The sequence below is a fragment of the Otolemur garnettii genome, unplaced genomic scaffold (genome assembly GCF_000181295.1).
Source record: "Otolemur garnettii isolate 467f Iridium unplaced genomic scaffold, OtoGar3 scaffold00073, whole genome shotgun sequence".
In the NCBI taxonomy this organism is placed as follows: domain Eukaryota; kingdom Metazoa; phylum Chordata; class Mammalia; order Primates; family Galagidae; genus Otolemur; species Otolemur garnettii.
The window spans coordinates 12,416-24,502 of NW_003852468.1; the positions used below are offsets into that span (position 1 = coordinate 12,416).

A 12,087-nucleotide genomic window follows, 5' to 3' on the forward strand; every position below is an offset into this window, starting at 1 on the left:
CCTGTAGTCCCAGCTACTTGGGAGGCTGAGGCAGGAGACTCGCTTGAGCCCAGGAGTTGGAGGTTGCTGTGAGCGTGATGCCATGGCACTCTTCCCAGGGGGACAGCTTGAGGCTCCGTTTCAAACAAAAAAAATTGTCGCAGTGCCCATAGCACAGTGGTTGCAGCACCAGCCACATACACTGCAGTTGGTGAGTTTGAACCCAGCCCAGCCAACTAACCAACAATGACACCTGCAACAAAAAATTGCTGAATGTTGTGGCGGGCGCCTGTAGTCCCAGCTGCTTGGGAGGCTGAGGCAGGAGAATTGCTTAAGCCCAAGAGTTTGAGGTTGCTGTGAGCTGTGACATCACAGCACTCTACTGAGGGCCACATAGTAAGAGTCTGTCTCCAAAAAAATATTTTTTTTTGGAGGCAAAGTGTCACTTTTTTGCCCTCAGTAGAGTGCTGTGGTATCGTAACTCACAGCAAACTCTGGGCTCAAGTGATCCTTTTTGCCTCAGTTTTTCATTCTTAGCGGGGGCGGGGGGTCCTCACTCTTGCGCAGACTGGTCTCAAACTCCTGAGCTCAAGCCAATCTGCCTGCCTTGGCCTCCCAGGGTACTAGGATTACAGGTGTGAACCACCTAGTCGGGCTCCTTCAGTTTTTTAAAGGCATTGCTTCATGTTTTCTATTTTCCAAAGTTACTGTTGAGAAAGAAAAAGTAGCCATTGACTACTGTCATCTTACAGCTGGTCTGACTCAGACATGCAAGCCATGATGTTCTGAAGTCAAAACTAAAAACTATAGCTAGGTGTAGTGGCCCACCCTTGTAATCCTAGCATTACAGGAGGCCAAGGTGGGAGCTTGAGGTGAGGAGACCAGCTTGAGCAAAAATAGGAAAATTAGCCAGGTGTGGTAGCATGGGCCTGTTGTCTCAGCTACTCAGGAGGCTGAGGCAGGACTGCTTAAACTGAGAGTTTGAAGTTGCTGTGAGCTAGGATGAGGTCATCGCACTCTAGATTGCAAACAGAGTGAGACTCTGTTAAAAAAAATTTTTTTTTTTCAAAAAACACCAACATTAGCCAAAGTCACTGTCTCAACCAATAATCAAAGAATCAAAGAGCATTTCTTTTTTTTTTCCTTTTTTGAGACAGTCTCACTATGTCACCCTTGGTAGAGTGTCATGGCATCACAGCTCACAACAACCTCCAACTCCTGGGCTCAAGCAAGTCTTCTGCCTCCACCTCCCAAGTAGCTGGGACTACAGGCGCCCACCACAACGCTCAGCTATTTTTTGGTTGCAGCCATCATTGTTGTTTGGCAGCCCGGGCTGGATTCAAACCTGCCAGCTCAGGTGTATGTGGCTGGTGCCTTAGCTGCTTGAGTCACAGGCACCCAGCCACTTGGCTATTTTTTTTACTGTAGTTATCATTGTTGTTTAGCAGGACCAGGCCGGGTTTGAACCCACCAGCCCCTGTGTATTTGGCCGGCACCCTAACCACTGACTTATGGGCACTGAACAAATCAGAAAGTATTTCAAGGCTCCGCGCCTGTGGCTCAAGTGGCTAAGGCGCCAGCCACATACACCTAAGGTGACGGGTTTGAATCCAGCCTGGACCTGCCAAACAACAATCATGGCTGCAACCAAAAAATAGCCGGGCGTTGTGGCGGGCGCCTGTGGTCCCAGCTACTTGGGAGGCGGAGGCAGGAGACTCGCTTGAGCCCAGGAGTTGGAGGTTGCTGTAAGCAGTGAAGCCATAGCACTCTACCCAGGGGAACAGCTTGAGGCTCTGTCTCTAAATAAATAAATAAATAAATAAATTTGTTCCTGATGGTTATAGACTGGAGGGCATCAACACTATAGAGAAAGTAGATGATTCTTTGCTATTTGTACTAAACTGATCTCTTCTCTCCTTTCCCCAAACCTTACAGAATCTTCTATTCATTCTTCCTGTTTTGAACTTCATGATCTGTTTTTAACCTCTGTTCTGGGCCCTTTCAGTATAAGAATTTCTATTTCTTTCTTTTTTTTGAGACAGAGCCTCAAGCTATCCCCCTGGGCAGAGTGCCGTGGCACCACAGCACCCTTCAACTCCTGGGCTCAAGCGAGTCTCCCACCTCAGCCTCCCAAGCAGCCGGGACCACAGGCGCCCGCCACAACACCCGGCCATTTTTTTGGTTGCAGCTGTCATTGCCGTCCAGCGGCCCGGGCTGGAATCAAACCCGCCACCCCAGGTGCATGTGGCTGGCGCCCCAGCCGCCTGAGCCACAGGCGCCGAGCCACAGGAATTTCTATTTCTTGGTATAATGCCAGGGATGTCTTGTATATACAAGTAAAAGTGTAAGATTATTTCCTGTAACAACCATCCCCTTTTTGTTTTGTTGTCCGCTAGGTTAGAGCGCTGTGGTATCATAGCTCACAGCAACCTCAAACTCCTGGGCTCATGCTATCCTGTTGCCTCAGCCTCCCAAGTAACTGGGACTACAGGCTTCCACTGTAACACTTATCTAGTTTTTCTATTTTTAGTAGAAACAGGGTCTCACTCTGGCTCTGGCTGGTCTGGAACTCATGAGCTCAAGTAATCTGCCTGCTTTGGCTTCCCAGAGTGCTAGGATTACAGGCATGAGCCGCCCTACCCAGCTCTCACCACCTCCCTTTTTATACAAATATTGCCTGAAAGGCTCGGCGCCTGTGGCTCAATCGGCTAAGGCGCCAGCCACGTACACCTAAGGTGGTGGGTTCGAATCCCCAGCCCGGCCCGCCAAACAACAATGATGGCTGCAACCAAAAAATGGCCGGGCGTTGTGGCGGGTGCCTGTGGTCTCAGCTACTTGGGAGGCGGAGGCAGGAGACTCGCTTGAGCCCAGGAGTTGGAGGTTGCTGTGAGCAGTGAAGCCATAGCACTCTACCCAGGGGGACAGCTTGAGGCTCTGTCTCAAAAAAAACAAAAAACAAAACAAACAAAAAAAAAAACACAAATATTGCCTGATAGCAGATTCACAGCAACCTCAAATTCTTGGGCTCAAGCGATCCTCCTCCTGCCTCAACCTCAGGAGTGGCTGGAACTACAGGTGCCTGCCACAACGTGAGCTGTATGCGCACAGCACTTTATCCAGAGTGACAGCTTGAGGCTCTGTTTCAAAAAAAAAAAAAAGAAGAAGAAGAAGAATCATCAGGTCTAGCTGGGATAAAAAAGAAAAAAGTCTTTTGATGTTTTACTAAAACTAAATTTGATATTAAATTCAGACGCCCAGGGAAGAAGAGGTTCTGCCTTTATGATGTTGAGTCTCATATCCAAGAACATAGTATATCTTGGGATATCTTGAAAGAAAATTGCTCTAATGCTGTGGTTCCTGAACTTGAGCATTCATCCAAAATCGCCTAGAAATCTTACGCCACAAATTGTTGGGCCACCTTCCGTGTTTCTGATTCAGCAAGGTCTAAGGTGGGGCTTGAGAATTTGCATTTTTCTTAAGTTCCCACATGGTAATGAAGATGTCTTGTTCTGGAACCACACTTTGAGAGTAATTGGCCTAGTGTGTACTGGTTATTTTGAAGACAGCTGGTGAAGAAATTTGTTGAGTGGTGCCATGCTTAGCTCATCTTGCAGGTCAAACTTAACCAACACCACTCATCCCAACAAGGAAAGATAATTTAGCAGAAATAAATGAGAGGCAAACCGCTTCAGGCTTTTGGGGGCATAACAAAGTTTTCCAGTGAATCAATGACGATCTCAGAGCTCCCTGGAGCAGCACTCTGGAGAGGCCTCCTGTGTCTATCAATTAAGACTGCGGCTGTAAACTCCCTGCTCTCCTGCTCTAATGTTCTTCCTCCTTCTCTTTGCTCTTCGCTGGTCCCCTCTGCTTCCCCGATTCCTTTTCTAAGGCCCTCTCCTCTTTTTGTTCCGGGACGTTACTAAAGGAGTTGTATTTTATAGCCCTTTGAGGATGATGGTTTCAAAACCTAAAAAGCACAGATAGACGCTCCTACAGATCCCAGCGGAGAATACTTTAACCTGCTAAGAAGGGCCTTTAAAACCCATCTGTGGCGGAAGTATTGCGTACGGGAAGCGAGTAAAAATTCATCCGAATTTCCCCTCCCCCACCAACAAACAGAGGACGAATATTTCCACCTGGCCTCGGCCTGAGGCGTCTTCTGGGGGCAGAGTCGGGGTTGGGTGGCCGGGAGCCTGACGGTCCGGGACTCCGTCCTCTCAGGGGCGCAGTTGTCTCACCTTCGTTCCAGGAGTCAGCTGTAGATTAGAAAAACTTAGGTCTTCACAGACGCTGGACTCCCCGGCCTGATTCTTCTTTTTTGATGAATTTAGGGCTCGTAGAAATTATTTCTGGAATCATTTATCAAAAGTTTAAAAGAACAGTTACTACAGCAGAGTCAATGGAAACAGACCGAGGGTGAAGAAAAAAAAAACCAAGTGCGCCCAACGTGGGGCTCGAACCCACGACCCTGAGATTAAGAGTCTCATGCTCTACCGACTGAGCTAGCCGGGCACTGGCGAAAACCGGCATTCTAGATAGATCTATTTCTCTGTAATAAAGCGCATGTTCTACCACACGAGGAAAGACGTTCCAGAGTGTAGGACTTACAGGACGCATTAACCGCCTTTTATCCCTGAAGAACCCAAAGCTTAGCGAGAGTGATGGGGGCTGGGCAGGGCCAGGCGGGCTCGCAGGAAGACACGAAAATAACGACTTCTGCCCGAAACCTCGATGTTTTCACAGATTCTTTCTAGTGAGGGAACTTCCTCACCAAGTGCTGGAGGAGGAGGTGGAGACGCGGGTTGGAGCAGCAAACAGCAGCCCTCGGGGAGCAGGAGGGACGCCGGGACTCGTGAATACCCGGACTGCGGTGCAGCAGTTCCTGTTTCCTCCTGGGCCCGAAACCTTTTCTTCCCCTTAACTATGACGACCAGGGGTGTGGGATGGGGTAATGGGACGCGTTACTGGAAAGAGAGGTCCTATTCACTATTCATTTGGGACACAAGTTTGTTTTTAAATACTAAAAATTTTGTGTCGCCTAAAGTAAAATAACAACCGAAACATTTAGTTCCGGGGTCACCAGCGAAGGGTTCTCTCATCAGGAAAAGGAAGAAGGAAACTTCTCCAGCATTGGTCACAGCTCCGTGGATCTCCATAGCTCTCTGAAACGAACTATGTAGCTTAGGTAGGTCAGCGGAGGTGGCTGGCTGAGCTGCGAAGTGAGCCGAGTGGAAGGAACTATGTTCTCACCCCGTTTGTTGGCTGCACTGCGGCGAGGCCGCCTTGAGGAAAGGCAGAATTCCAAGTTTATGTCAACAGGGTAAAAGTGAACTGCCCCGGCGGAACTTAACCATATGCCGTGACTCGGATTCGAACCGAGGTTGCTGCGGCCACAACGCAGAGTACTAACCACTATACGATCACGGCGCGCCACCTGCAAGACGGCAGTTTTGGGACAGATTTAATGCTCTTTGAAGCAGGAACGCCTGCATCGTTAGACAACATCCCGATACGTTTCCACTGCGCATCCTTGGAACTCCGACATCTGAATCCGGTTCTAAAACTAAATTCCGCAATGCCAGAATTTACCCCCTCTGCTGGGGAGGCGGCACTACTAGGTCCTGATTTGACAGAGTCTCTGCAGCAGTACTGAATCACATCCTGGTAGCCCCTCTTTGTCCACTTCCATCCCCCACCCCCATCCCGCCCCCGACCTCCACCCAAAGAATCAAGTCATCTCGCCCAAGGGCGCGAAAGGCAACCCCACTGTATTTTCCTAATTAGATCCTCCATCGTATGCCCTGGAATTGAGGTTTCTGTCCCCAGAATGCTGAAACTGGAAGAGAAGCGCAGTTGGTGCTCTGAGGAACTGGGTGAGGGCCCTTTCTTAATTATTTTTCTGGCTTCCTTCGTTGTTTCTGAGTAACGCTGTGAACTCTCTCTTTGGAACTGCAGGCGCTTCCGCTTATTTCCTTATCCTGACTCCTCAATAAGTCAGAGTCACCTCTGCAGATTCAGACAAATCCAACTGGCCTTTATTTCAGACACTTCCCCCAAAGACTCCCCAAAGGATGAGTCTTTCGTAAACTCGCGCGACGCCAGCCGCCGAACCAGCAGAGAAACTTGGCTCGCGGTGCAGCTACAATACCCAGAGGCTTGCTTTGGGGGAAAGGAGGCTCCACAGGGGCACAGCCTCAGGACACAAAGGTGGGTCAAAAGCCATTTTCTGGAAGGCCTATTCTGTTAATTTTTTTAAAAAGCAAACATCAGCAATAAAAATTGCTTTTAGTGCGTTGGCCGGGAATCGAACCCGGGTCAACTGCTTGGAAGGCAGCTATGCTCACCACTATACCACCAACGCACTCGAGGAAAAGCTTTTGTTTGCTTTCTTATGTGGATACCTCCTCAAGTTTTGGTCCCACAATTCATTTTGTGTTTCATTAAGAGAAATTTAGACCACAAAGCCAAAGGAAAAAAAGAAAGCTCTCTGGGATTTCTCCTATTAAAATTTCTGTGTAATTTCTAGTTTCACGTAATTTCTTTTTTCATTAGCTTTAATGAAAGCCAATTCTAGTTTCTTCTGTTGCTATTTGAAAGTAGCCTCTGAAATCCAGAGACCAGTTAAGACTGATGTGGGAATTAGCTATACACACATTGTTACTCATTTGAGAATTTTCTTAGGACAAATGCATAACAGTAAAATTGCCTTGAAAAGATATTCACATGTTTAAGCTTTGAATACATATTGCCAATCCGATGTGTAGAGAGTTATTACACCAGATTACACTAGTCGATAGATATCGTCATTCTTTTCATCTCTACTAACATGGAGGATAAAAATATGGAGGATCTATTTTAATTTGCATTTATTTTATCACTATGTGGTTGATCATTTCTTATAACTTTACCAATTATTTGTATTAGTTTTGAGACTAAGTCATGTGCTTTGTCTATTTTTCTATTGGGTATTTACATTTTCCTCTACTTTTTTAAAAAATCATTTATCTTTTAATATTACTTACCAGGTTTTTAGGCCAGAATACTTCTGTTTTTATATAGCCTAATCTATTAGTTTTGTCCTTTATGATTTGTTTTTATCTTTAAAAAGTCCTTTCTAGCCTCAAATTAAGATAATTATTCACTAATGTTTTCTTCTACCTTTTTTTTTTTTCCTTTTGAGACAGAATCTCACTGTATCGCCTTCGGTACAGTGCCTTAGCATCACAGCTCACAGCAACCTCCAACTCCTGAGCGCAGGCGATTCTCTTGCCTCAGCCTCCCAAGTAGCTGGGACTACAGGCGCCCACTACAACACCTGGCTATTTGTTGTTGTTGTTGTTGCAGTTTGGCCGGGGTCGTGTTTGAACCCGCCATCCTCGGTATATGGGGCCAGCGCTCTATCCACTGATCGACAGGCGCTGCCCTTCTTCTGCCTTTTTAATAGTTCCAGGTCTCACATTTAATTCTTTAATCTATTTGATAAGTGATATGCAGTGGTAATTCCACTTTAAGAAATTCACCCTGGCTCGGCGCCTGTGGCTCAAGCGGCTAAGGCCTAGGCACAAACAACTGAGCTGGCAGGTTCGCATACAGCCCGGCCCGCCAAACAACAATCATGGCTGCAACCAAAAAATAGCCGGGCGTTGTGGCGGGCGCCTGTGGTCCCAGCTACTTGGGAGGCGGAGGCAGGAGACTCGCTTGAGCCCAGGAGTTGGAGGTTGCTGTGAGCGTGATGCCATGGCACTCTACCCAGGGTGACAGCTTGAGGCTCTGTCTCAAAAAAAAAAAAAGAAAAGAAAGAAATTTACCCTAAGGAAACATCTAGAGATATATTCCCAAAATATAACTACACAGATAATCATCAAAGTGTTACCTCTATAAGCATAATTTTAGGAGGAAAAACCCCTAAAAGTCCAGAAATGCGATTGATTAAATCTATTTGATGAAAAAAAAAATGAGGTTTTTAAAAAAGTTGTATTTACATTTTACATTGCTAATGAGAGTGTAAATTGGTATGATGTCTACAGAAGGCAAATTGGAATATCTATCCACAAATGCACACATACCTTCTGAACAAGCATTTTGATTCCTGGGTATTTTTTGCACAAACATGCAAAATGACCTATGTACAAGGTCATACTGTAGAGTTTTTTGTAATAGTAAAGGGTTAGAAATAACCGGTGTCCATCAATAGGACTTAACTGTTATAATTATGGAATACCCAAATGTTATAATTATGTAATGGTATATGCCATAAGAAAAAGATAAAGAAGCTCTTCATGTCTACTTTGTAACTACTTCTCAATATGAATATGAATTAAATGAAAAAAGCAAAATGAAGAAGGCGTGCATAGATTGCTAACCCTCTGCAAGAGGAAGATAGCACGTTTAAGTATACAATATATATACATAACATACAAGTGCTTGAATTTGAAGTAGTGAAAAAACACACTTTCCCTGACCGGGAATCGAACCCGGGCCGCGGCGGTGAGAGCGCCGAATCCTAACCACTAGACCACCAGGGAAACTGGTAAGAGCTGCCTCTTAAAATTATATCATTCTAACTAAATGTGTTGTTTCCACGTACACTTCCTGTTTTTCCTGTGTATTATTTTCACTACTTAGATTTTGAAATTCTCGAATGCTGGGCTACATTAGACTACTTAGTACTTTTCTTTTGGAGTAAAAAACACTGTGAAAGAGTTCCTGAGCCTGGCTCTCAGAGCCGAGGGAGGATTATGTACCCATGATCACAGAGCCCCCCCACAAGAGAGGAAACTCCGGTACTTGTAGTTAGACTGCTTTCCTCACTATGTTCAGTAGAAAAGTAAGGTTTTTGCCCAAAACAACCAGGAATTTCTCCTTAAGTAATATAAAGGACATCGTGTAGGTAATGCTGAGAGATACCGGGCCTATTGTAGCTTTTTTTTCCTGTCACGTGAATTTATACACCTTATTTTACAGGCTAAAATGAATATGACAGAGAAATCCTGGTGTTCAGCAGGATCTGAACTTCACTTGCTAGTAGGAGACTAAAGGAAGCACGAGATCTTAGAACTTCAAAATTGTTAAATATGAGAAAGGCCGGGCACGGTGGCTCACACCTGTAATCCTAGCACTCTGGGAGGCCGAAGTGGGTGGATTCCCTGAACTCACCAGTTGGTAGACCAGCTGAGCAAGATGCAGACCCTGTTACTAAAGATAGTTGGGCGTTGTGGCGGACGCCTGTAGTCCCAGCTACTTGGGAGGCTGAGGCAAACAGAATCACTTGAGCCCAAGAGTTTGAGGTTGCTGTGAGCTCTGACGTCATGCACTCGACCGAAGGTGACAAACTGAGACTCTGTCTCAAAAAAAAAAAGAAAGAAAGAAAAGAAAAGAAAAAAAGAAAGCCATAAAAGAAAGATGCAAAAAAGAGGGGAAAAAATTAAGAATGACAGGAACATTATGAAATAAATCCAGGCTCCCCAAACACTGGACTAAATAAAAGGCGTTCTGGAAAGAGAAATGAGAACAAATCAAAGAGGGAAAATAATTGAAGCACTAAAAGAAAAAAAATCTCCAAAAACTGAAAGAAATTACAGAAATTACAACACCCAGATTACTAAATTTTAACAAAAAATAAATCTAGACCAAGTGCTGTACTTACATCACTAACAATCCTAACAATCTGGGAGGGCAAGGCAGGAGGAACACTTGAGGTCGGGAGTTCAAGACCAGCCTCAGTAAGAGTTAAGAACAAGAGTGAGATGCCATCTCTAAAATAAAATAATAATAAAATTAGACATGGTGGTGCATTCCTGTATTCCCAGCCACTTTGGAGGCTTAGGCAGGAGGATTGCTTGAACCCAGGAACTGGAGGTTGCGATGATTGCCACTGCACTCCAGCTGTGGCAACAGAGATTCTTGTTTCAAAAAAAAAGAAGGAGGAGGAGGAGGAGGGAGGCACCTGTGGCTCAGTGAGTAGGGCACTGGCCCCATATGCTGAGGATGGTGGGTTCAAATCCAGCCCTGGCCAAACCACAACAAAAATAGCTGGGTGTTGTGGCAGGCTCCTGTAGTCCCAGCTACTGGGGAGGCTGAGGCAAGAGAATCACCTAATCCCAAGAGCTAGAGGTTGCAGTGAACTGTAATGCCACGGCACTCTACCGAGGGTGACAAAGTGAAACTCTGTCTCTAAAAAAGAAATATATATGTATGTATATATTGTGAAGAGAAAGAAAGAAGATTGTATGCATTGAAGGAACTTTTAAAACCATCCCCTTCAATGTATTGCAAATTACCTTTATGAGAGACGAGTGTTAAGGTGAAAGAGAAGCAAGCCTAACTCCATTTTGTTATAATTCTTGGTCTTGAGAATCAGTGAGAAAGCAAAGCAGACCTAATTGCATTCTGTTGTTTTGTTACATTTTATTGCTTTAAAGAAAAAAAAAATCAGTTCCACTTGCCTCCCAGCTCATTGCATAGTATTTTAAGTGTACCTGGTTAGAACTGTTAGAATTATTAATAGTGGGTAGTCCTTGTGGCTCAGTGAGTAGGGTGCTGGCCCCATATACCGAGGGTTCAAACCCGGCCCTGGCCAAACTGCAAGAAAAAAAATAGCTGTGCGTTCTGGTGGGCACCTGTAGTCCTAGCTACTGGGGAGGCTGAGGCAAGGGAATCACCTAAGCCCAGGAGTTGGAGGTTGCTGTGAGCTGACTCCACAGCACTCTACAGAGGGCCACATAATGAGACTCTGTCTCTAAAAAAAAGAATTATTAATACTGTGTAGACAGTCACTAACTACCCTTCTGACAACTTTCATGATTATGTTAAAGTGATCTTCATACCCTCCATATATAATATTGAAATGTTAACAGAACAAGTTTAACTCCATTTTACTATTTACTCCTTTTTACCTCCAATAAAATTAGTTTATTGTTTTCCCTCCCATTGTAACTGTAAATGTCTTTAGCTAAAGTTGTTATTAATGTAAGTTACTGACCAAGTAGCCCTTATGATTATAGCTTTTTATGATCATGCTGTTTAGAACCCTCACCTATGAGTCCCCCTCCCTGCGTTACCGTTACCTTGGGACATTGTAAATTGTACCTGCTTTGTAAAGAAAAAATTGCTAATTGCTCTCATGATCATAGCATTGTGTAAACTGACTAAGCCGCCTTACCCTCCTGATTTCCCCTAACTGCTGTTTTCACTTCGGTAACTATGCTTGCTTGCCCCGGAAAAATTTTGCCTTATAAAAGTCAGAGCCTCAGACAACTCGGGGCTGCTCTCTGAACCCCCATGTTGGGTGTGAGGCAGTCACCAGCCAGCTCTTCAATATAGGGACTCTGCAGTGAATTGGACTTGCTTGGAAATGTGGTCTTTGTGGAACTCCTGGGCATGACACAAGAAGAAAGCAAATGTGGCAAAATGTTGACAATGAATCAAATATAGGTTTGGAATTTTTTCAAACAAAAAGTTGAGGGAGTGCTCGCTTCGGCAGCACATATACTAAAATTGGAACGATACAGAGAAGATTAGCATGGCCCCTGCGCAAGGATGACACACAAATTCGTGAAGCGTTCCATATTTAAAAAAAAAAAAAAAAGTTGAGGGAAAAAAATGAAATAAACAATCAAAAGCCTCCTCTCAGGATTTTTTGTTTGTTTGTTTGCTCAGATGACCACCATGTGATTAACTCTGTGCCCATCAGTTCAAATAGAAAGTTTTAAAAGTAACTACACACTCCCAAAGCTCTCTTACATCAGAAAATACTTTTGACAATGAATGAAAAATAAAATCGAATCATTAATGGTAGCCACAGGGTTTGGGTAGTAGGGTATAGAGTCATGGTGGGGGTTCTTTTTGTTATTTTTGTTTGTTTTCAAAGTTCCAATGTTGGGGCTGTGCCTGTGGCTCAGTGAGTTAAGGCGCCAGCCCCTTATACTGAGGGTGGTGGGTTCAAACCCTGCCCCCGCTAAACTGCAACAAAAAAATAGCCGGGCATTGTGGTAGGCCGGGCATTGTGAGCTGTGACGCAACAGCCCGCTAGAGTGAGACTCTGTCTCTACAAAAAATAATAAGTAAATAAATAAAACAATAAAGTAACAATGTTGAAATGTTGTCTAA

General features: G+C 44.8%; 5 non-coding genes across 5 annotated transcripts; 1 reads left to right on the forward strand and 4 right to left on the reverse strand.

The window, feature by feature from the left end:
* Positions 1 to 4,418: 4,418 nt before the first annotated feature.
* On the reverse strand, positions 4,419 to 4,491 carry TRNAK-CUU. Its single transcript has one exon. It is a non-coding gene; the product is annotated as a tRNA-Lys (tRNA).
* An 843-nt stretch (positions 4,492 to 5,334) lies between these two features.
* TRNAH-GUG lies at positions 5,335 to 5,406 on the reverse strand. Its single transcript has one exon. It is a non-coding gene; the product is annotated as a tRNA-His (tRNA).
* Positions 5,407 to 6,268: 862 nt separating this feature from the next.
* TRNAG-UCC lies at positions 6,269 to 6,340 on the reverse strand. The gene has a single exon. It is a non-coding gene; the product is annotated as a tRNA-Gly (tRNA).
* Positions 6,341 to 8,432: 2,092 nt separating this feature from the next.
* Positions 8,433 to 8,504, reverse strand: TRNAE-CUC. The gene has a single exon. It is a non-coding gene; the product is annotated as a tRNA-Glu (tRNA).
* Positions 8,505 to 11,445: 2,941 nt separating this feature from the next.
* Positions 11,446 to 11,552, forward strand: LOC111726619. The gene has a single exon (XR_002774357.1). It is a non-coding gene; the product is annotated as a U6 spliceosomal RNA (small nuclear RNA).
* Positions 11,553 to 12,087: the final 535 nt, after the last annotated feature.